General features: G+C 44.2%; 1 long non-coding RNA gene across 1 annotated transcript; it reads right to left on the bottom strand.

The window, feature by feature from the left end:
* Nucleotides 1-21251: 21251 nt before the first annotated feature.
* On the bottom strand, nucleotides 21252-21571 carry LOC133388519 (uncharacterized). The gene is made up of 2 exons (XR_009763847.1): nucleotides 21502-21571; nucleotides 21252-21406 (listed from the first exon to the last, which is right to left on the bottom strand). It is a non-coding gene; the product is annotated as an uncharacterized LOC133388519 (long non-coding RNA).
* Nucleotides 21572-22986: the final 1415 nt, after the last annotated feature.

Raw genomic sequence — 22986 nt, 5'->3', positions numbered from 1 at the left:
TATGAAATTCACTCCCAGAAGAGGCAGTGATGGCCTCCAACTTGGATGACTTTAAAAGAGGATTAAACAAATTCAGGGAGGATAAGGCTATCAATGGCCACTACTCCATTGCCTCCATTGTCTGAGGCAGTATACTTCTGAATACCAGTTGCTGGAAATGGCAGGAAGGGAGAATACTGTTGCACTCATGTCCTGCTTGCATGCTTTCCATAGATATAAGGCCAGTCACTCTGAGGACAGGATGCTAGACTAGATGGGTCACTGGCCTGATACATCAGGCTCTTCTTATGTTGTTGTTGTTGTTGTTTTAACCTATATCCTGCTGTAGCACCCCCGCAGGACCCATTGTAATTTTGAGGAGTTAGTGTGGTGTGATGCAATTGTTCCCTTCAGCGCCTAATTCTCCTACAAGCCTAAACTTTCTCATGGCTCCTGTGAGAAAGTTTAAGGAGTACAGGATGGCCAGATGTATCAGATTAACTCAAATCAGGAGTCCTGCTGTGGAATATAACAACTCACTCAAGGCCAAGTCTGATTAGAGGCTAGCCAGTGCACAGGTGTGACTGATGAAGCACAAGTAAGCACAATGTACTGGAGTCCAAGGATTGCTCATAAGGAACCTCTTTGTGGGCAAGGATTGTGCTATAGCTGATTGGCTCTGGAGCTCATTGGTTGCTGTGTCGGGGTTTCCAGCAACTGGAGGAAGGTGAGTGTCTGTACCTGCCTTTCCCTTTCCTTTTTTGGTGTTGTTAATATCTTTCCTCTGGGTAAAATCAACTGGAAAGGAATAAGCCTGGTGTGCTCGTTGCCTTGTGTGAGGGCTCATCTACATGGTGGTTTAGTGTGTGTTTGATGCTACTCACATCCTCTTTTAATTTGCATGGTTCATATGATGTTACTGGCAAACAGAAGCTATCACGCAGTTTCCCCCCTGTAAATCTGTAGGGAAAAACATCTTCACTCTGTATCTCTAGTGCTTGCGGATACTGTGCTCTGGTGCTTTTATGTGGGTGTGTCAATCATTCCCCTTTCCACACCCACTCCATCTTCTTCCCTTCTTTCATTTCATTTCCTGAGGGCTGAAGAACAACATCTGGCTGCTCTCTCCCATTCTGCTGGCATTTTTACATTGCTGCAAACGGTGCCTTTATTTTATTTTTCCACTAACTGGTGTGCAAAAACATAACACTACTCAGACAGTTTTGTATTTCAGCTGTAATGTACCAGTGAAAATACAAATAATAAAATACAAATAATAAAATACAAATAATAAAATACAAATAATCACACTTCCAGGTTGTTGTTGTTTTAATGAAACTAACAGATAGAACAAACTGAGCATGCTCGGTTGCCAGGTAACCAGAGGGAGTGGAAATGTTAAATTAGAGGGTGTGGTCAGTAGGAAACTGCATGATTGATCCTTCCCCTCAGTGTGAATATAAAACACTGTGTTTGCAGCTGGCACTGAGCTCTTACTGTGGACCGTGCAAATAGAAAACAGAGGTAAAAACAGTGTCTTTAGTATGAAATTATGCTCCCATGTGGATAAGTCCTCTAGCTAAAAGAACCTCTGCCCTTCCTTCTGAAGGAGCCCATTGTATATCACTCCCCACCCCCATGGTAACAGACTAGGTTCTGGTTGCAACCTTACTTTGTTCATGCATTTCACACACACACACACCCCTTTATCACAACAACAGAGCCAAAACAGTCCTATTTTCAGAACTTCAACCCTAGTGGGAACTTCAGTTCATCTGCTCTCATTCATAGAACTGAGAACAGCTGACAACTGCTCCAAGGGAACAACGGCACAGTACTAGTAAAAATAATAAATGTTTTTGCTGGATATATGCATAGGGATGGGGAAGAAATTCAATTCAGTTCTCATTTAAAAGCAAACTTACGTAATTCACACTTTAAAGAACACAAGCGCTTCAGCCTATAGTTTTGATGAGATTCTGTCTTTGAGTATTTGGGTCAGCCTCCCTATGCTGCTGAATGCTGATTTCTCAGCTTTGTCTTCAGCAATTTAACTCTTCAAGCGATGGTTCTTTAGACTATTTGCTTGACCAAATCTCTCCAATCCCATATTGCTCTATCTACCTGAGTACAGGCCCTCCCTTAGCATGTGCGGGGCCTGGGGCAAAAGCAAAGTTGGGGGGCCCCCACATTTGCTCTGGGTCATGGTCTTGGCCAAGTCACCGCCATATGTGAGCAGGCACCAGTCCCGGAACTGCTGGCCCAGCTCGCTGTCCCCGGGGTGGCTACCACTGCTGCTCGCTGACCGCAGCAGGAGTGGTGGTGGTGGCGGTGGCGGCTTCAGCATGGCGGGCGGGCGGGCAGGCAAGCGAGGCCCCATCCCAGGCGGAAAGAGAGTGAGCGAGTGCTGCGCCCTGCCTGGTGAAGGTGAGCAGGCAGGCAGGGAGGAGCTGGCTGGTGAGCAGATCACCAAGCACAGGGGCCCCCCAAAGCACAGGGCCCGGGGCAACTGCCCCACTTCCCGATGCCTAGGGGCAGCTCTGCCTAAGTAGGGCAAAGCGTCACTAGGGATATGGGAGAAATTTGTGTCAGTTTGCATTTAAATGCAAACCTACCAAATCTGCACTTTGCAAAACAATATCTGAACCAAAACCCAAGGCCTTTTAGGTTGAGACCTATCCCACTCTGCGTCTGTGTTAGAATTGCTTAATATGTTTTTAATAATGTTTTTAACCCTTTTTTAAAGTTGTTTTTTAAAAAAATGTTTTTAAAGCTGTTTTGTTTTAATGTATTTTAAGATCTGTTTTTATGATGTTTTAAACTGTTTTTAGTGCTTTGCTTGCTGCCCTGGGCTCCTGCTGGGAGGAAGGGTGGGACACAAATTAAATAATAAATAAATAAAAACCCAGCCATCCTTCTAAATTCACACTTCTCTGGATTTTGCAAAGTAGTTCTCCAGCCAAATAATGTGTACAAAAATGCATGCACTAGGGTAAAGTGCACAAATAATTGCATATTTTAGTGAAAATAACATATAAAAATACATTATATTAGGGAAATATATTTTGCAAAAATGTATACAGTAGGCAAAACTGCATACAAAGATGTCTATATTGGGAGAAACTCAGTAAAATGCTGAAAATATTTCACTAGGGCTTTTTGATAAAAAAAATCATATACGGCTATAGAAATGTGGAGAACTGAACTTTAGACTGGTGAAGGCTTTCGGTTTCGCAAATGACGCACCTTTTGGACTATACAGGCTAGAAGCCTTATTGAACCTTAGTAGCTTTTACCTGGTTGTTTTAGTTTTATTGCTTTTTTTTTATGTTGTGATGTTTATATACCTTTACTTTGTATGTCGCTCAGAGTGGCTGGGTCTCCAGCCAGATGGGCAACAAATAAATCGCATAAATAAATAAATAAATAGACTAGAAAAATGAGAAACCAAGGTTTACATATTCACCCATCCCTATCCATGCAGCATCCACCCAGAACCCTTTGTAGGCTCTTCTCTTTTACTAGCATATGGGTGATTAATGTAAGTAGGCAGTATCTCTCTAGCCTCAAAGCCCTAAGCAGACCCGCCATGCGGCTGCCATGTCATGCTATGCAGAATTAAAGCTACTGTGTTCAGCACTGAGAGCAGGTATTTCATTTTACATTGCCTTGTTTTTGGCATGTGCATTTCCCAAACTATGTGTTATAATGGCCAAACTCCACATGATGCTAAATGCTTGTCTAGAAGGTGCATTATTTTTTTCTTTTTAGGAATGGAAATGGTAGCTGCAGGAGGGCCCAACAGGCACAAGAATGTGGGGGCCCATTTACATTGTGAGGAAAGCTCTTATTGGGATCATTTGTGAGCTTGTAGCTTTCTCTGTTTAGCTCAGGATGGGAAATCACCAGCCCTCCAGATATTACTGAACTATAAAACCCATCAGCCCCAGGAGAGATGGACAATGGCCAGGGATGATGGGCCAAAGTTTCCTCATACCTGGTTTAGTTGTTTGAACAGTGGAATTGTACCCATGTCTATGCAGAATTAAGTACTAATGAATTTAATGGGTCTTACTCCCAGCTAAGTGAGGTTAGTATAGCAGCCTTAATTGCATTTCAGAGCAATCCTATATGGAGGAAGCTGGTGTAACTTAAGCCGGTTGAAGTTATGCCAGCTTAAAGTATGCCAGATCCTAACTCCAGGTCAGGAGCCCTTGGGAGGGGAGAATGCCAGCTCAGTCAGCAGAGCCCAGTGTGAAGAAAATAAAAGCAGCAAAAACAGCTATCTTGTGTTTTTACTTAGGGTGCTTTCACACTGCACTTTATTCTGTTATTCTGACGATTTATTTCCTGTTAATTTGAGCATAAAATTTGAGCTTTCACACGACATAACAGGTAGCTCCGGAATTGTGGTGGAATGTAGTGCAAGTATAAAGCTAAATTCCGCAATAAATGATATGTGAAAAATTCCAATAGCAAGGCCAGGCACACGGAAGATCGTGGGAGTTTTGAGCTAGCTGCTGCTACTCACGTGACAGGCATCCCAGCATGCAGTGCGTTCCCACCCTTACAAACAGCCATCCCAGCATGCAGTGCGTTCCCACCCTTACAAACATCCATCCCAGCATGCAGTGCGTTCCCACCCTTACAAACAGCCATCCCAGCATGCAGTGTGTTCCCACCCTTACAAACAGCCATCCCAGCATGCAGTGCGTTCCCACCCTTACAAACAGCCATCCCAGCATGCAGTGCATTCCCGCCCTTACCACCATCTCTGCTGCTGTGCTTCCACGCCTCTCAGCTGATCGCGATCGCAATCGCACCTCTTTCAACCCCCCTCATGCACCGAAAGAACAGGCCTCAAACCAAAGGTAGGTGAAGACCTGCTCATCCGGTGTCGTGTGAGGCTGAATGAAGGGGGGGGGGAAAGAAAAACTCTGCTCTGTGTGTGAAAGACTGTTGCGCAAAATGCCGGTATAACAGGTACTGCAGTGTGAAAGGGATTTTTGAAATCCAGAACGAAGTGCTACCTTTTTAATTCGTTAAACTAGCACTATTAGCCCCATGTGTGAAAGCAGCCTTAGACCACCTTTTTCCCCAGTGTTCTGTCACTCCCTTGACCTTTGCCTGGTGGATGAGGACAGATGTTCTTTTAAATGTGTTCAGATAAGAAATGAAGATTGACATCAGCTGTGCTAATTAAGTTGCTTTATTCAGGTAACAGACTCCCTTCTTTAGATCTTATCAGTAGCAGGTGTCAGGTCACACACTCCCTCCTGCTCAGTCTCTTAATGGTGGGACATATAACCACATTGGTACATGGAATTTCTCCCCTAACAATGGACTGTCAGCTTCTGTTATACCCAGTGGGCAGTCACACTTCCCAGGGCCTGGCCTCTTGTGTAGCCAATCAGGATTAATGCATGTGCCATCTCCCCGATAGCCAGCTGCTGCATGAGTCAGCCCATTCCCACACATTAATTAACTAGTTTCAGACCCTTATCTAGGCTTCAGATAGGGCATAAAAGGAGAAATTGCTGGATTCCACATATCTCCAGATAATACAAGTTCCTTTGACAATATACCCTGCACAAGTTAAACAAAGCTGGATGGATATAGGATATGGTGCAAGTCCCCTTCCCCTCAGCCCTGCCCCTGCCAAAACCCTAGAATGCCCCTTTTTCGGACTTTCACTGGCTCAACCACACCGGTCTTGGCTGAGCTGGGAGGGGCAGGGTTTTGATGGCTGAGCTGGGCAAGGGACTTATGCTGGCATAGCCTGGATAAGCCAGGACCCAGCTGTCTCAGTTGGAGATGCACCATATCTGAACTCCCTTCAGCCCAGTGTAAATGCCTATAGAATTGCACCCTTAGTTAAGCATGGGGGGAACATAGTTCAGTTCACATTTGAATGTGAATCTATCTAACATGCACTTCCTGAAACAATATATGAACTGAACCATAACTATTCTTGGAAAGTCACACTTGTCTGTAGTTTGAAACTGTGCATAAAAATGCGTACATTAGTGAAAATAACTTACAAAATGCATAGTATTAGAGGAAGCTTGCAAAAATGTGTATATTAACCAAAACTGCATATAACACCAGGTATATTAGGAGTAATGCACACTAAAATACTGATGATTTTTATGAGGACCTTTTTTAAAGTAAAAGTGCAAAATGATGCAAACAGAACTGAAAATTGTGAAAATGAGAAACTGCAGTTGACAGATTTGCCCATCCGTAAATCAGTATCCCCAAATGTTTTAACTTAACATTTATGCTATCATCACAAAAAATCCATTTGTTAAAAAGTGTACTTTTCTAGCCCCTAATGTCTCTTATTCAGGCTATGTATCATTCTATAAAGCATTAAAAACATAGTGGATTTTTTTTCAGAATTCAGCACGACTGTTTCTGTCACCTCTAGCATTCATTTGCTGCTACCACTTAAAGTTAATTTAGGTGAACATTCTAAGTACAATTACCCCATAAATAGATCCCATTGGATATAGAGAAAAAAAGCAATTTTGTTTTATCATTTAGCTTGAAGATATGTTCTAAACTCAACACTTCTATGTGCCACAAATTGTGGCAAAGAATGAAAAGCAGGCACTATAAAGACTTGCACAACAGCTCAGAGAATGAAGTGCTGCTCCAAAGATGATCTAACCATTTGTTTGTTTCGCCACCTCTCTTCTTAAAAGTGTGGTTCACATGTGTGGTCTATGAATGGCAAGCAAAAGAAAAAGAGGCAGGATCCAGCATTTTATAGCACAAGGCTGTTCTAAAGCAGCGAACACACCACTGCTAAATCACCCTTCAGATAATGTCTACTGAACTGGCAGTACAAAGTGTTTTGGAGTGCTCTTGGCAACTCTCCACCTAGCTACTTGTCGAATTAGGCTTGCTACAGGTTCCAGATGCATTTATTCCCTTAACATCTACCCCACTCTATCCCGAGGGCTTGGAGCAGGTAACAGCACTTTAAGAACTAGGCCTGCTGGGGAACAATAGTGCCTTTATGACCTGCTTGTGGGCATCCCAGAGGCATCTGGCTAGCTGCTGTGGGGAAAAGAATCCTGGATTGGATAGGTGTTTGGGGCTGCATATACCCCATACATATAGAGCACATTTACAGTACATGACTTCCCCCAAGGAATCCTGGGAACTGTAGTTTGTTAAGGGTTGGGAACTATAGCTTGTGATAGGTGAACTACAGTTCCCAGAATTCTTTGGGAGAAGCCATATGCTTTAAAAGCGCTTTAAATGTATAGTGTGTACACAACCTGACCCGATCTTATTTTCTTAACTACAGAAATCAAATCAAAAGAAAACAAATCCACCCAACAATATAAAAGAGCCAAATAGAACAAAATTGATGTTTTTTTTAATTATTATTTAACCTTATTGCCCGCCCTTAACCCAGCAGGGTGGGTCACAACAGTTTTAAAATACATCATTAAAAACAGTTAAAAACAACCTAAAATCACATCACAAAAAATAAGGTGGATCCTAAAAATACACACCTCAGATGTCAAAGGCCAGGGTAAAAAAGTGTGTCTTCAGCATTTGCCAAAAACTGTACAGTGAAGTTGCCAGGTGCACCTTGGTGGGGCAGGAGTTCCACAATTTACGGGCTGCCACAGAGAATGCTGTCTCCCAGGCCACCACCTGACCTTTGGAGGGTGGCAGAACTACCAAAATGCCGCAGCCAGATTAGTGGCTGGGATTCCCTTTAGAACTTGTATAACTCATTTTAAAACAGCAGCATTCGTTGCCAGTTAAAGTTTCCGAGTTGTCTTCAAGGGCAGCCTCATGTACAGCACATTGCAATAATCCAATCTGGAAGTTACCAGAGCATTGAGTACTGTGGCCATATCATCTCTGTCCAAAAGAAGCTAGAGAATAAACCAGCCAGATCTGGAAAAGGGTGCCCCTTGCCACCTGAGCCTCCAGTGACATTGTTGGATCCAAGAATACCCCCAAGCTATAGACCTGCTCCTTCAAGTGGAGAGAAAACCCATCCGGAATAGGCCATCTCCCCACCTCCCGGAAGTGAGAACTGGACACACATTTCTCCATTACATCTGAATCAGGACAGGCTGTGCAAGCACTGGACCAGTGCCTGGATGCAGTGGTGGGCTGGATAAAGGTCAGTAAACTAAACTTGAATCCTGGAAAGATGGAGACCTTGTGGGGAGATGGTTCCTGTATCTGGAAGATAGGTCAAATTCCTGTCCTGGATAGGGTTGCACTCCCTCTGAAGGAGCAGGTACACAGTATGGGGTTACTTTTTGATCTGTCTCTGTCATTAGAAATTCAAGTGAGCTCTGTGGCCAGAAGTGCTTTTTGCTAGCTTTTGCTGGTATGCTAATCACAACTGTCCTGACGATGACAGTTGACCACAGTGCTCCATGCATTGGTAACTTCAAGACTTAGTTATTGTAACATGTTTTATGTGGGCTGCCCTTTTATCTGGTCCAAAAGCTGCAACTAGTGCAGCGTACAGTGGCAGACTGCTTAAGACAGCAGATTACTAGCACTGCTGAAAGAGCTGCATTGGTTGCCAATTTGCTATCAGGCCAACATGCTAGTGTTAATTCACAAAGTCCCAAACAACGTGAGCCCAAAGTAGCTTAAGGACTGTCTGACTCCTTAAATTCCACCTTGATTACTGAGATCTTCTGATGGGACATTTTTGGTGGTTCCCCACACTCCTGAGGTTTGCTGGCCTCCACCACGGACTAGGGATGGAAAGATCTGTTTGTTTCGGTTCTCTCCGTTTCTCATTTTTCCTGTGTCAAATTAAGTTCTCTATATTTCTACAGTGATCTGTGATTTTTTTTTTTAAAAAAAATCCTCCTGAAAATTCTCCACCATTTAGTGTGAATTTCTGCAAATAAACACATTTTTGAAGGTGGTTTTGGCAAAGGTACACATTTTTGCAAGCCATTTCTCATCATTTTCATGCCTTTTTGCATGTTATTTTCACTCATGTATTCATTTTTATGCATACTTTCCCCTAATATATGCATTTTTGTAAAAGTCATTCAGTTGGTGAGCTGCATCCCAAAATTCTAATAAATGAGAATTTTGAAGGATGGCTGTGTTTCGGTTCTCAGTCTTTTGGAAATTGCGATTTTGATAAATTCTGCTTGAAATGTGAACTGAATCAAAATTCTCACCCATCCCTACCGGGGACTGAGCCTTCAGTATGGTGGCCCCTGCCCTGTGGAAGTCCTACCAATAGAGGTTCAGCAGGAACCATCCCTCCTTTCTTTCAGGTGTCTCTTGAAAACTGAACTTTTAAAACAGGCCTGTGTAACATGAATTTCTCCCTAACCAATGCAGTATTTATTAATGCTTTCATTATTGCTTTTAATGATGTTTATATTGGTTTTTAAATTTTATTGTTATTTTTGTATGCTGTAAACCGCCTTGATGTACTTCTATTAAAAGTGTGACTTATAAATACTTTAATTAATAAATAATGCCTGTCTTTTCAGGATTCAGCCTCAATTTATTGGCCCCTATCCAGCGTATCACTGCCTCAAAACACAAGTTCAACACCTCAACCGCCTTTCTTGATTCAAATTGGATGCCAGGATTGGATGCCCACCTTCTCTTCCATTTTGAACAGAAGAGAAGTGGAAAGAGGTTCTCTCTGTGAACAAATGCAGCAGAGGTTGATGAAGTTTCCTTTATTTCCATTGATGGGGCAACTGGCAGGGAAGATTATGCCTGTACCATTTTGGGGTCCTGTCTTTCCCCCCCCTGAACGTTTAGATGTGGCAGCCATTTTGTGTTAATGTCACACTCCACCCTGGAAGATGTTTTGTGACTGGCACCCACAGCACTTACTCAAACATGTGTCCTCAAAAAGAGCCTCCTGACTTATTAAACCATTAAGCTGAGAAGATGTATCTGAAACCACATTTTCCATGCTCTCCTGCAGCAAAGCAGAGAATGCTCCAGAGTGCCCACTTCTTAAAGATGAGGCCTCTGCCACTTCTTCACTTCTAACCACCCTTTGCGATAGTAAATATTGAGAAAAGGAGAGGGCTGGCAGGAGCACCCTCAGGCGTGTTTATGTGTTGAAAGAAAGAGCACTCTCAAGGGGCAGGGGGAATGAAGGGTTTGGAGTTTTTCCCCCTGAGATTTCTCCAAGAAAGTGTGGAAATGCCATGCCTACTGTGACATAATTGAGCATATATTAAAATGTAAATGAGCATAAAGCTCACCAATAGGTCAAATAATGATATCCAATGACTTTACACAGAAAAGTAGCCCCAAAGCTATTGGCACTGAACAATCCCCTCTGCCAATCTCAGCCCAAACCTCCTCAAAGTTCCTCTGGAAGCAGCTCCCTTATGAAGGCTTTCAGGGCTGAAGGATGGGGCAAGGGAAGTGGAAACATCCACCCCCTGAAGGCAAACACAGAATCTCCCCTCAGCTCTTATTCTGGAAGCAGCTCCATTATGAAGGCACCATGGGCTGGAGGCAGGAATGGGGAAGAGATTCGGTTCAGTTCACATGTAAACACAAAACTGCCTAACAGGCACTTTCCAAAATCATATACAAATCAAACCAACCCACCCTTTGTGCTTCTCCTAATTTTGCAGTGCGGTTCTCCAACCGATAATGCATACCTTTGGGAAAATGACATTAAAAAGGCATTGTATTAGGGGAAATTGTTCTGCAAGGATGTGTATATCAGGCAAAACTGCATACAAAAATGTATATTTTGCATTAAAATGCTGATGAATTTTCCTGAGGACTTCTTTCCTTTTTAATGCAAACTGATGTGGAAATCTGGAGACCTGAATTTAAGATGAATGAGAACTGAAAAATGAGAAACTGAGAGAAATCAAAATGGACAGATTTGCTTATCCCTAGCTGGATGGTGAGGCAAAGCATGTGGAAACAGCCAACTTTCTACTGTTGCTTTTAAAATGTATTAGGGAGGGGGGCAGGCATCCATTTCAATGCTAGGAGTATGTATAATTTTAAGGAGGCCATCATAAGTGAAGGAATGACATATAATTGCATTAATAAGATCTTGGGGAATAAAAGACTGCCTGTGGACCCAAGCAGGTAAGCTAATGAGGTTATCAGTGTTTGATAGATTGTGGATTTTAAGTGTAGGCACCAGGCAGTTCCTTTCAAAGCAAAGACCATCTTTTTAACTTAATCTCTCTCTCTGCTCTGTAGCAACTGCTACATAATGACATAAAACCAGACAGAAGGCAGTGCTGCGAGGTCAAAACAGATTGGACAAGGATCAGTAAGGGAGACAAAGCTGGAGTTAGAGCTTAATGGTTTCTGGGAAGATGAAAACACAGAGACCTTATAACTGTCAATGTGGTTTTGGAGGGAGCTATAACTGACCTCTAGGGTGTAGAATCATGCTTGGATATTGACATGCATTTGGCATGCTGGTAGGGACAGAGCAGAAATTTGATTCAGTTCACATTTAAAGGTGAGCCTGCCTAGTAATTTGTACTTTCCAAAACAATATGAGAACTTAAAACCCAGTCCTCCCACATCATCCCTTCCCTCCATCACACCCAAGTGGCTGCCTTATATACACTACCCGGGGAGTAGGATCCATCTCGCTTGTGCACCCTGAGAGGCCTCAGAGTCCAGGGGACCTGAGTGAGAAGAGAGAGATGGAAGGCACTGTCTTTTAGCCCGTCAAGATCCTGGCCCACCCTGCCCTTACAATACCATCCCGAGGCCAGTTGAAGCCAGATCCTACTAGCACACTTGGATGAAACGGATTATTTGGATCCATACCAATCGGGTTTCAGGACTGGTCACGGAACTGAAACAGCCTTGGTCGCTCTGGTTGATGATTTGAGGAGGGCATTAGATAGGGGAGAATCCACCTTTCTTGTCCTCCTCGATCTCTCAGCGGCTTTTGATACCGTCGACCACAGTATCCTTCTGCTTCGCCTGGAGGGATTGGGAATTGGAGGCACTGTATTACAGTGGTTCCATTCCTTTCTCTCCGACAGGTACCAACAGGTAGCGTTGGGGGAGGAGGTATCAGACCCTTGGCCTCTCAATTGTGGTGTGCCACAGGGCTCTATCCTCTCTCCCATGCTATTTAACATCTATATGAAGCCGCTGGGAGCAATCATCAGGAGATTTGGGCTGCAGTGTCATCAATATGCGGATGACACTCAGCTCTATCTCTCGTTTAAATCTTCACCAGAGTTGGCTGTGGAGACCTTGTCCAACTGCCTGGAATCCGTGAGTGGATGGATGGGAAGGAACAAGCTGAGGTTGAACCCTGATAAAACCGAGGTACTAGTTGTGGGGGACAAGAGAAGGTTGGGTGACATTGACCTGAAGTTCAATGGGGTGAGTTTATCCCTAAAGGACCAGGTCCGCAGCCTTGGGGTTGTGCTTGATTCCAGGCTGTCCATGGAGGCTCAGATTTCGGCAGTGAGCCGGGCAGCCTGGTACCAACTACACCTCATACGAAGGCTGCAACCCTACCTTCCTGTTCATCAGCTCCCACTGGTGGTACACGCCCTGATCACCTCTCGTTTGGACTACTGTAATGTGCTCTACGTGGGGTTACCCTTGAAAACGGTCCGGAAATTACAACTGATACAAAATGCGGCGGCTCGACTACTTACGAATAGTCGCCGCCGAGATCACATCACACCAGTGTTGTTCGACCTACACTGGCTTCCAGTTGTTTTCCGAGCCCAATTCAAGGTGTTGGTATTGACCTTTAAATCCCTATACGGTTTCGGCCCAGTTTATCTCACGGAGCACCTTCAACGCCACCAATTATGCCGCCCGACAAGATCGGCCACACAGGGCCTTCTCTCAATCCCACCAACAAAAACAGCCAGATTGGCGGGTACAAGAGAGAGGGCATTCTCAGTGGCGGCCCCCACTCTTTGGAACTCCCTCCCACAAGATCTCCGGCATGCCTCTTCCCTAAATGTATTTCGGAAAGCCTTAAAGACCTGGCTTTTTCAGCAGGCCTTCAGGGTATCCGGGGAGGGTTAATCGATATAATTGTAATGCCTCCTACCCAGTTTTAATATTGTTGTTGTAGATCTATTGTTTTTATTGTATTACTGTATTTTATTAATTGTATTTTAATAATTTTGTAAGTCGCCTAGAGTGGCCATTGGCCAGATAGGCGACGAAGAAATTAAATTTATTATTATTATTATTATTATTAAAAGGGCAAGGATGTATGAAGGCCAAACTGAGGATGATACAAAGCTGTTGTAATTATTTAAATGTTCTCAAAGGCAGTATCTTTTTTAAAAAGTGTCCTCAAAGATCTAGGTACCTTGAAGTTTAAATGTTCTTCCCCTTGTCTAATGTTTTTCTGGAACATTATAGGCTGCATCCAATACTGCTGTTCTGCTTGTGCAATGGAACTTCCCCTTCTTTTCCTCCCCTCTGCAATTCCTCAAACACCCTCAAAATCTTGGGGGACTCTCTAGCAGATGCAGCCAGTGGGGAAGTTGGGGCCATGCACCTGGCCTCTTGGCAATGGTACTGCTGCTTACCAGGAGAGAGAGAAGGAGCAGCCAATCCAGCGCTCCTGCCAGTGCACCTCCAATGTCCATCTCCCTGCCACCTTACCCCACCCCTCCCTTTTTCCCACTGATAAGTGGCAGCAGCAGCACCTCTCCCTCCTGGCTGCTCCTGCCCTCTGGAGCAGATTTAGGTGGGAAGGAAAGAAAGGGGAAGTCCTGCTGCACAAGTGGAATTCTGCCTATGCAGTACTGGACACAGCTCTCTGTCTTCTGCCATGTCCAATGGCAGATACAAACAGGTTCCTGTCACCAGGGGTGTAGTCATCTGTGGTCATGGGGGGTTGTAGGCACACTACTTTTTTGGGAGCAGGATCCCAGCCAGGTCTCTGTGCATGAGCCAGTCACCATGGAAAGAGAGTGTGTTAGTCACTGAGAACAGTCCTTGTCCTTTCATGCTGATTGTAGCCAATCAGAGTGAAAGGAGGTGAGCCAGCCACTGAGAAGACTCTTCTCAGTAGCTAACACACAGCCTCCCTTTTCATGCTTATTGGCTCCTAGGGATGTCTGTTGTAGTGGAGTGTGGGCTCGGAGATGACACAGAGAACAAGAGAGATGAGGGAAAGTGGAAGAGGAAGTGTGGCTGTGAGCGGGTATGGTGTGACTATCATGAAGGCACACTGCACTTCTGAATTGCCACTACACTACTGCTTGGCACCCAATGGATTTATTTTTTAAAATTAATTAATCCTGCCCTTCCTCCCAGATTTTTATCTATAAAGTGAATCAGACAGAGAATACAACCCTTTATGTACTAAAATGTGCCATAAATAATGGATCGGGGGAGGGAGGATTTGGGAAACAATTTGTCTAGATTAGCATCCTGTTCTGATGAAGAAATCATTGTACTGGAAGATTTACATCCTATAATACAGCACTGTATCCTTTAACTGCAAAAAAAGCTTAGCAAAATAAATGGAAAGGATCAAGGCTGTTAGTGTAGAGGACATCTAAGGAGAAGAGAACAGATCTTTTTAGGTCAATTTATTTCTGGGATTCTATTGTATTTAATTAAAAAATATATATTGTGTTTTTTATGTATTTTACTGCAATATTATGATTACACTTACACTTTGGGGTTGTAGTGAACCACTGTGGGCGCAACTCCAAAATGCATATTAGAGTAATACCTTTATTAGGCCAACCAAAATTTCACAAAATAGCGTTCAAGCTTCCATGTTCTCCAGAACCACTCATCAGGCTAGATGATAAACAAACAACTAAATAGTTTTTTAACAGTAGACGACCAGTAGGAAGTGGGAGACAAATGTTTTAGGGTGTTGTTGAAGCCATAGAGTCTGCATCTGGTCACAGTTTTAAAAAGGAATGGAGGAGAAGGTAGCAGACATTTTAAGGAGAGTCTGTGCTGTTCAGGTATCAAGTTTCACAAAGGCCTGCTGAGAACAAGAAGCATAACAATGGCTGATTCCCCATCTCTGAAAGCACAAGAGACCTGGCTGTTGCCCAGGACTATCCCCATCCTAAGGAGCAAAACACAAGTTCCTTGAGTGCAGTGGCTGGGGGTTTTTTTGTGCTCCATGTGTTCAGGTTTTGACCCTGCAAGGAAGGGGTGAGGAACCTGTGGCTCTCCTTATATTATTGGAATCCAGCTCCAGAAGTAGCCAATGTGGCATGGTGGAGCCTGCCTCCTAGTAGCTCCATGTGTTCAGGTTGTGACCCTGCAAGGAAGGGGTGAGGAACCTGTGGCTCTCCATATATTATTGGAATCCAGCTCCAGAAGTAGCCAATGTGGCATGGTGGAGCCTGCCTCCAAGTAGCTCCATCACTGCTGCTTGCCAGGGTGCTGCAGAGGCAGGACAGGGGGGACAGACTGCTGGGAGCCACTAACTTGCTGCTGCCACACCGTCCTGGTAAGCAGCAGTGATGCCACTGTCGGAAAGCTGGCTCTGCAGTACTGCCCCACCTCACTGGCCACTCCTGTCCAAGTCCAATCATATCTGACCATTGGCCATGCTGGCTGGGGCTGATGGGAGCTGGAGGTCCATAGACTCCCTCTCCCTGCTACAAGGTCAAAGTGTTCAGGAGTGTTTTAATCATCAGCAGCAAGGGCTAGAGTGGAGTGCCCGGCCTTTCTCAATGAAGAGCTTCCTTGCATGAGTACTTGCTCCCCAATGTTAGAGCAAGATAGTCCAGACAAGGCATAGTACTTGCACATGACAAAGGTGGTGGGAGGAGACATGGGGGGATACTTGTAATGGTTACAGCATGTGTATCCCCCTTCCCTTGCTTACCTGTGTGGGGTGCTCTGTCCTAGCGCCCCCAGTTGTTGAAGTGGAGTTCAGTGTTGTGTGTTTAAGTCTGGAGTCCCAAGTCTAGGTACCCTTTAGGCAGAGGTGTGTCAACCATGTGCTTGAGTTCCCATGTGTGCTGTGAGGCCAGGCTGTTTGGTGCAACTGTCCATAATTCTCCATCACTAGAATTTGTCCCTGTAAATGCCATCAAGGGGCCAGAATGATATAGCCCAATGCCATGCACTTTATCGTCTCAGTGATTGTCTCCTTATGTGGGGTTTATATGCAGCAGTGGTGACTGGATGCTAAGTTGTACCATATCATCTGCTCTGTCATGGTGACATGGGCACAGCAGCCATAGATGAGGGAGAATAACTATTTTTAACCTCCCCTTCCACTGAAAAAAGTGGGAGGGCAATTCTTTGTGCCTCAGAGTGGTTTAACAATCAATCCTTCCTCCCAGGGAACTCTGGAAATTGTAGCTCTGTGAGGGGAATCAGGGTCTCCTAACAAGTCTCTTGAACAAACTATAGTTCCCAGTAGGGTTGTAGCCAGGGGGCTAGGGAGGCTCACCTCCTAAAAAAACTTCTCCCCCTATTATTTTTAAAGAAAATATATAATTAAATTTATTACATATTTTTCTGCCCCTCCTTTTTTTGGTGCCCCGCAAACGTTTAGGCTAGCTGGTTCCCAGGATTCTTTGGGGGAAGTCACAGCTGTTTAAAGTGGTATTATACTGCTTTAAATGTATAGTGCAGATGGGGGCCCGGTCAAAGTGTCTTCCTGCATGTATTGTCAGGATTCACATAGAAGGTATGTAGGAGCATATGAAACTGGCTTATACAGAGTCAGTAGAATTGGTCTGTCCGTTGTCAGTGGCTCTCCAGGATTTCAGATAGGGGTCTTTCTCAGCCCTACCCCTACCTGGGGATTCCAGGATTTGAAGTTCAGACCTTTGCCATGCAAAGCTTGTGCTCTACCACAGAACTATGGCCATTCCACTGTTTAGTATTGCACTGTGGCCTTTCCATGGGTCTAATTATAACAACTTTGGAGAATGAATGAGGGATTAAGTGTGCACACGCACTCACTCACACACACACACACATGCTGTAAAGTAAGAAAAAAACGTTGGGGCCTCCCGCATCACATGTACCTTCCAAAAAAGGGTTATTCCAGGGGTGTGGCAGAGGAGTAGCCAAGGGGACTTACGCAACATCCAACTCATATTTGGTGCACTCCTGCGGGTCCCAATCCATGCCAAAGTTACACCGAGAAAAAGGTTGGTCTAAGAAAATAATTGTGATGGAAGTCAGCGGGGAGCACTCACTCACCAGTAGGGGTGTTCTTGAGAGCTGCCTTTTTCTTTTCTCTTCATGCACGCAGCTCCCAAATGGATGTCGCGGAGCTTCCCGCCAGCTCCTTTTCTGCCAGCTTCCCATGAGTTGGATTGTTCTGTGAGATTGGTAATACCTCCTCCTTGCTTCTCAATGGCCCTGTTTTGACTCTTTTTGTGTGCACTCACCACCAGAGTTTGCTGTTAGAAGGCCAACTGTTTAAGGCAAGGAAGACATTTTAAGAGCTGGAGTGAAATCACTATCTCTGCAAGAACAGTTTGTTTCTCCCTTTTCATATGGCATAGAATGAGGAAAATGAGGCAAATATAACTGCAGCCAGCTGGAAAAGCAGTTAGGCAAACATTTCCAAATGTTCGGGATTAGGAATTTTGCAAAGTGAGCTGGCCTGTGTTTTGTACTGTTTATTTTCAGGAAAATATATGTTGAAGAAGAAGAAGAATGCAACACAAATCTTATTGATCTTCCTTTTCCCTCTTGTTTTTATCATTTCATATTGTTTGTGAAGTTTCTCTTATCTTGTCTCCTTTCTTCTGTACTGTGGTTGTCCCAAATCTGATCCCTTGCACTGCAAGGAAGGACTGAGAAAAATGACCTGCCTGAAACCCTGTAGAACTTCTGTCTGTCATGCAGACAACATTGAGCTAGATGGACCAATGGCCTGACTAAACATCAGGCAGCTTCCTATGATATCTAGGATCTTCTCCTCCAATTGATCCTGCCTATTGTTTTATTTTATATTATTTATATACCACTTCATATTTCAATAGAAATATGTAAGCAGTATACATATTCCAACAAAAAGGGAATCAATATAAGAAATACAATACAAATGACAAAATTAACACAATACAAATTGAGAAATACAATACAAACTAAATAATTATTCCACATTTTAAGTAACATAACTGAATAACAATATCTCCAAACAATGGCTCAAACAACTAAGAAGTACAAAAGCAAATCATATGCAAAACACCAAAATGCATCAAGGTACAGCATCAAAATGCAACATAATTACAGTATATATCATTATGAAAAACTCAGATATATTACAAAAAGAAGCACATGTAATAGTTACAAAACTGCAAAACTAATCTAAACACACAACTCCCACAAACACAGGCACTCAACAATCACACTCCTCTTATACCCACCACATCACTCCATCCACTCAACTCTTATTTCAGTAGTAGTAATAGTAGACCACCTCACGTCAAACTGCTATGCCACGCCCCTTTTGAGTTTGATGGGTGATGTCAGTGGAAGCCCCCCGGAAGGCCCACCCCGGAAGGCCCACCCCGTGATTTCCGTTACCCTGGTGACCTCACCGGATATCCTGTCCCCCAGAAGCCCCAGCCCTCGTGCCCCACCCCGGAAACGGTAGCCCTGTGACCCCCCAGGAGCACGTGGTCCTCGCTGGACCATTGGGCGTAGTTTTACTCAAAACGGGGTCCCGGATTGGTCCCTATAGGGGCATGTGACCCCTCTATGAGCATGTGGTCTCCAGGGGACCAATCTGAAGAGGTTTAAAACCCCAAAGGTGAAAACAGGGTACTGGAATTGCACCCCAAAGGGGTGCATTTCTGCCCCCTCTCCAGACTGCTCCCTATAGGGGCATGTGACCCCTCTACGAGCATGTGGTCTCCAGGGGACCAATCTGAAGAGGTTTAAAACCCCAAAGGTGAAAACAGAGTACCGGAATTGCACCCCAAAGGGGTGCATTTCCACCCCCTCTCCAGACTGCTCCCTATAGGGGCATGTGACCCCTCTATGAGCACGTGGTCTCCAGGGGACCAATCTGAAGAGGTTTAAAACCCCTAGGTGAAATTAGGGTGCTGGAAATGGACCCCAAAGGGGTCCATTTCCACCCCCTCCTCTCCAGAGCAGCCCAATAGGGATAAGTAACCCCTCTACAGCTACGTCACCCAAGGGGGAGGTTTTGAATCCCAAACCAATCAGGAGAGGGGACGGGGACCCATGTGGTCACTGCCATTTTGAAGCAATGTTTAATGCAAAATATGTATAATTCTTGTGAGGGGTGCCTAATTCAGGGTTACCCTTGAGCTAAAGAAGCTGCCCCCTGCATGCAGCATGCTTGTAAGATGCAGGGTTTTTATACTGTATAATCTGAATGAACAGTGTTAAATTCAGGCTTACCAGAGAGCTTCAGTTATAACACCCCCACCCCCCACCCCCTAACAACAACAAAAAAGAGCCACTTTGCAACATACCTGTAATATTGTGGAACCAATCACAGATCAAAGATACCCTGTTTTTTTCAGGATGCAGTTATCCCTGGTTATTTTTGTAAAACACATGGTTTTTGCACGGCATCCTAGAAACTAGCCAGCCATGCAGTGACCACACGGGCCAGAAAAATGGCAGTGACCACATGGGTCAGAAAAATCGCCATGACCACATGGGCCAGGAGAAAATAAAATGGCCGTAACCGCACGGTATGGTCATATGATTCTAGAGGAGATCACCTGGTATTGGAACCGCCAATACAGGACGCTCTCTATAGGTAAAAAAAATAGCAGCTCTCCAGGGTGTAGTGTAAACCAATCACAAAGCCAAGGTCTGCATACATTAGGTGTGATGATATAAAAGGGCCTACGCAGCTCAGGATCTATCTTTCTTTTATCTGGCATTGGTGAGTACCATATATTGTTTTTATAGCACAATTTAATAAGTTTGAGGCCATGTGGCTGTTTCTAGCCCTTTTTAAATCATTAATGCGATGCATAGTTTAAACATCTATTGTTTTTCTAGCATGTTTTAATAAGTTTGAGGCCATGTGGCTGTTTCTAACCTTTTTTAAAAATCTTTTTAAAATAAACAATTTAATCTTCTAGAAGGTAACTATTTATTTCATTAATGCGATGCATAGTTTAAACATCTATTGTTTTTCTAGCACGATTTAATAAGTTTGAAGCTGTTTCTAGCCCTTTTTAAATTTCTTTTTCCCCACTGGGCTATTTCTCTCTGCAAACACACTCTGAGCTTCTAGAAGACACATGTTTATTTCATTATTGTGATACATAGTTTTATTTCATGAATATGTTATAGTTTAAATGATGTATAGAAAAGTCCACAGCAATTATTTGCAGGTATATACAGTTTCCTAGCACAATTTAAAAGGTTTGAGGCTGTTAGCGCTCTGCTGAAATAACAGGGTTTAAATTTACTTTTCTTTTTAAATATAGTATAGAAAAAAGCCCCCAGCATCATAAGAGAATGTCTGCAAGTAAGCTCTTTTTTTTCTCAACAAGTTTGCAACATATGGTTTATTTCTGGTCCCACGTGAAGAATTTCCCCTTTTTTCCCCACAGATTCTGTTCTTCAGGGTGGGAAAGCATCAAAGACAATGCAGCAAAATTCATCCAATCTGCCTGAAGGTAATTTATGCTTGTTATTGGGTTTGTACATTTATTTCTCAGATAGAAATTATACAGGATATATTAAACAGGGAATATTAACCAAAACGGCAGATAGTAATTCTTGAATAAGTCCATGATTCTGATCTTCATATTGTGGAAAGGTCTCTCAAAATTATTGCTGATGAAGTGGTGAACTCCATGCTGCTTTAACAAGGCCTTTATGACTCTGTTTAGAAACTCTTTGCCTCGGTCCGTTTGGAGCTTTCGGGGCTTTCTTCCACTCTGACTGAATATAACGTTAAAAGCTTTAGAGACCTCTTTGCCTGTCTTGTCTTTTAAAGGCAATGCCCATGCATACTTAGACAGAATATCTATGACTGTTAAAATGTACCTATAGTTCTTGTTGTGCTTAGAAAATTGTTGCATATCTACTAAGTCAGCCTGCCATTGGGCATCGATATCAGACACAATAGTCTTGTTTCTTTTAAAATGGATTCTGGCTGGCTTATGCAACGTGTAAGCATCTTGGTCTGAAAGCCATGTCATAACATGTTTCCTTCTTAGTGTTTTACTGTGCTTTTTTGCCTCCTGAAATAGATGGTTCACTCCCCCAAAGCTCCCAGCCTCCTCAGGTGTGTAATATGTGGTTTTTAGAATTTCATCATGCTCTCCCATATTGCTGGTTGATACAGGTATGGACACCAGTGGTTAAAGTAAACTATTTTTATTGGTACCAAAAAAACTCCTGCTTCAAGCTTTCAGGGTTCAGGCTTGGGACAGACACATGAAATGCAGGAAATATTAACAGCCTGCGAACTCTCAATGTGTAGATTTTCCATATCACCATCATGCGTCACATCTTCCTATAGAAAAAAAAAAGAGAGGCACTTTAGCAATGGGGATGCCCCAAACTGGGAAAAACAACACACTAATAAAAATACAGCTCAGAAACACCTACCTGTAGACACCCTTGCTCCATGCCTTCATTTAAATCTTCCAGCCACTCGTTTTCTTCAGCCTCCATTTCCTCCATGGGTTTAAAAAGTACACTTCCATCCACAACCTCAGCAGATTTCATAAGTTGTTCTTCCTTCAGGAAATGAGCCTTCAGATCACACCCACAATCACACTCTGTGTCAGACATGGATTCACTAGAATTTGCCTGGAATGAGGTTTCAGGGTCTGGATACTGTCCAGCCGTGAACACCGCTACAGGTAAGTTTGGGGTTGAAACAGACCGTTTTTTTCTAAAATGCTTTGATTCTTCCTTTCCACTGCTAATTTTTATACTCGCTGGTGGAAACGATAATCTCCGAGGCTTTACCCGCCTTTTTGAGTGCATTTTCAAAGGGGCTGGAGGATAGGAAAAACCTACTAGCCCATATACTGATTCGCACGCTGGTTCCATGTTCGATCCTCAGAGCGTGTCTGGGCATGCATAATACACCTCGGTACCAGGTCTCTCCGTCCCCTCTCCTGATTGGTTTGGGATTCAAAACCTCCCCCTTGGGTGACGTAGCTGTAGAGGGGTTACTTATCCCTATTGGGCTGCTCTGGAGAGGAGGGGGTGGAAATGGACCCCTTTGGGGTCCATTTCCGGCACCCTAATTTCACCTAGGGGTTTTAAACCTCTTCAGATCGGTCCCCTGGAGACCACATGCTTGTAGAGGGGTCACATGCCCCTATAGGGAGCAGTCTGGAGAGGGGGCAGAAATGCACCCCTTCGGGGTGCAATTCCGGTACTCTGTTTTCACCTTTGGGGTTTTAAACCTCTTCAGATTGGTCCCCTGGAGACCACGTGCTCGTAGAGGGGTCACATGCCCCTATAGGGAGCAGTCTGGAGAGGGGGCAGAAATGCACCCCTTTGGGGTGCAATTCCAGTACCCTGTTTTCACCATTGGGGTTTTAAACCTCTTCAGATTGGTCCCCTGGAGACCACGTGCTCATAGAGGGGTCACATGCCCCTATAGGGACCAATCCGGGACCCCGTTTTGAGTAAAACTACGCCCAATGGTCCAGCGAGGACCACGTGCTCCTGGGGGGTCACAGGGCTACCGTTTCTGGGGTGGGGCACGAGGGCTGGGGCTTCTGGGGGACAGGATATCCAGTGAGGTCACCAGGGGAAACAGAAATCGCGGGGTGGGCCTTCCGGGGTGGGCCTTCCGGGGGGCTTCCGCTGACATCACCCATCAAACTCAAAAGGGGCGTGGCGGAGCGGTTTGACATGAGGTGGTCTACTATTACTACTTTCAGTAAAACACTAAACATTCAACCAGTGGTGGCTGGTGGCTCAATGTCAGTGAGGCAGTGGAACCCGCTCCAGGTTTTAGTCTGAACTTTCAAGGAGCTGTCCAAGATGCTAGCAGAAAGTTGGACAGCTCCTTGAAAGTTCGGACTAACATGAAGCCACCAGCTGCCACTGCATTCAACTAACCAATAATCA

This window comes from Rhineura floridana, chromosome 7 (genome assembly GCF_030035675.1).
Source record: "Rhineura floridana isolate rRhiFlo1 chromosome 7, rRhiFlo1.hap2, whole genome shotgun sequence".
NCBI classification, from domain to species: domain Eukaryota; kingdom Metazoa; phylum Chordata; class Lepidosauria; order Squamata; family Rhineuridae; genus Rhineura; species Rhineura floridana.
The sequence above is the reverse complement of the archived record's forward strand: the minus strand, read 5'-3'. Positions and strand labels throughout refer to the sequence as shown.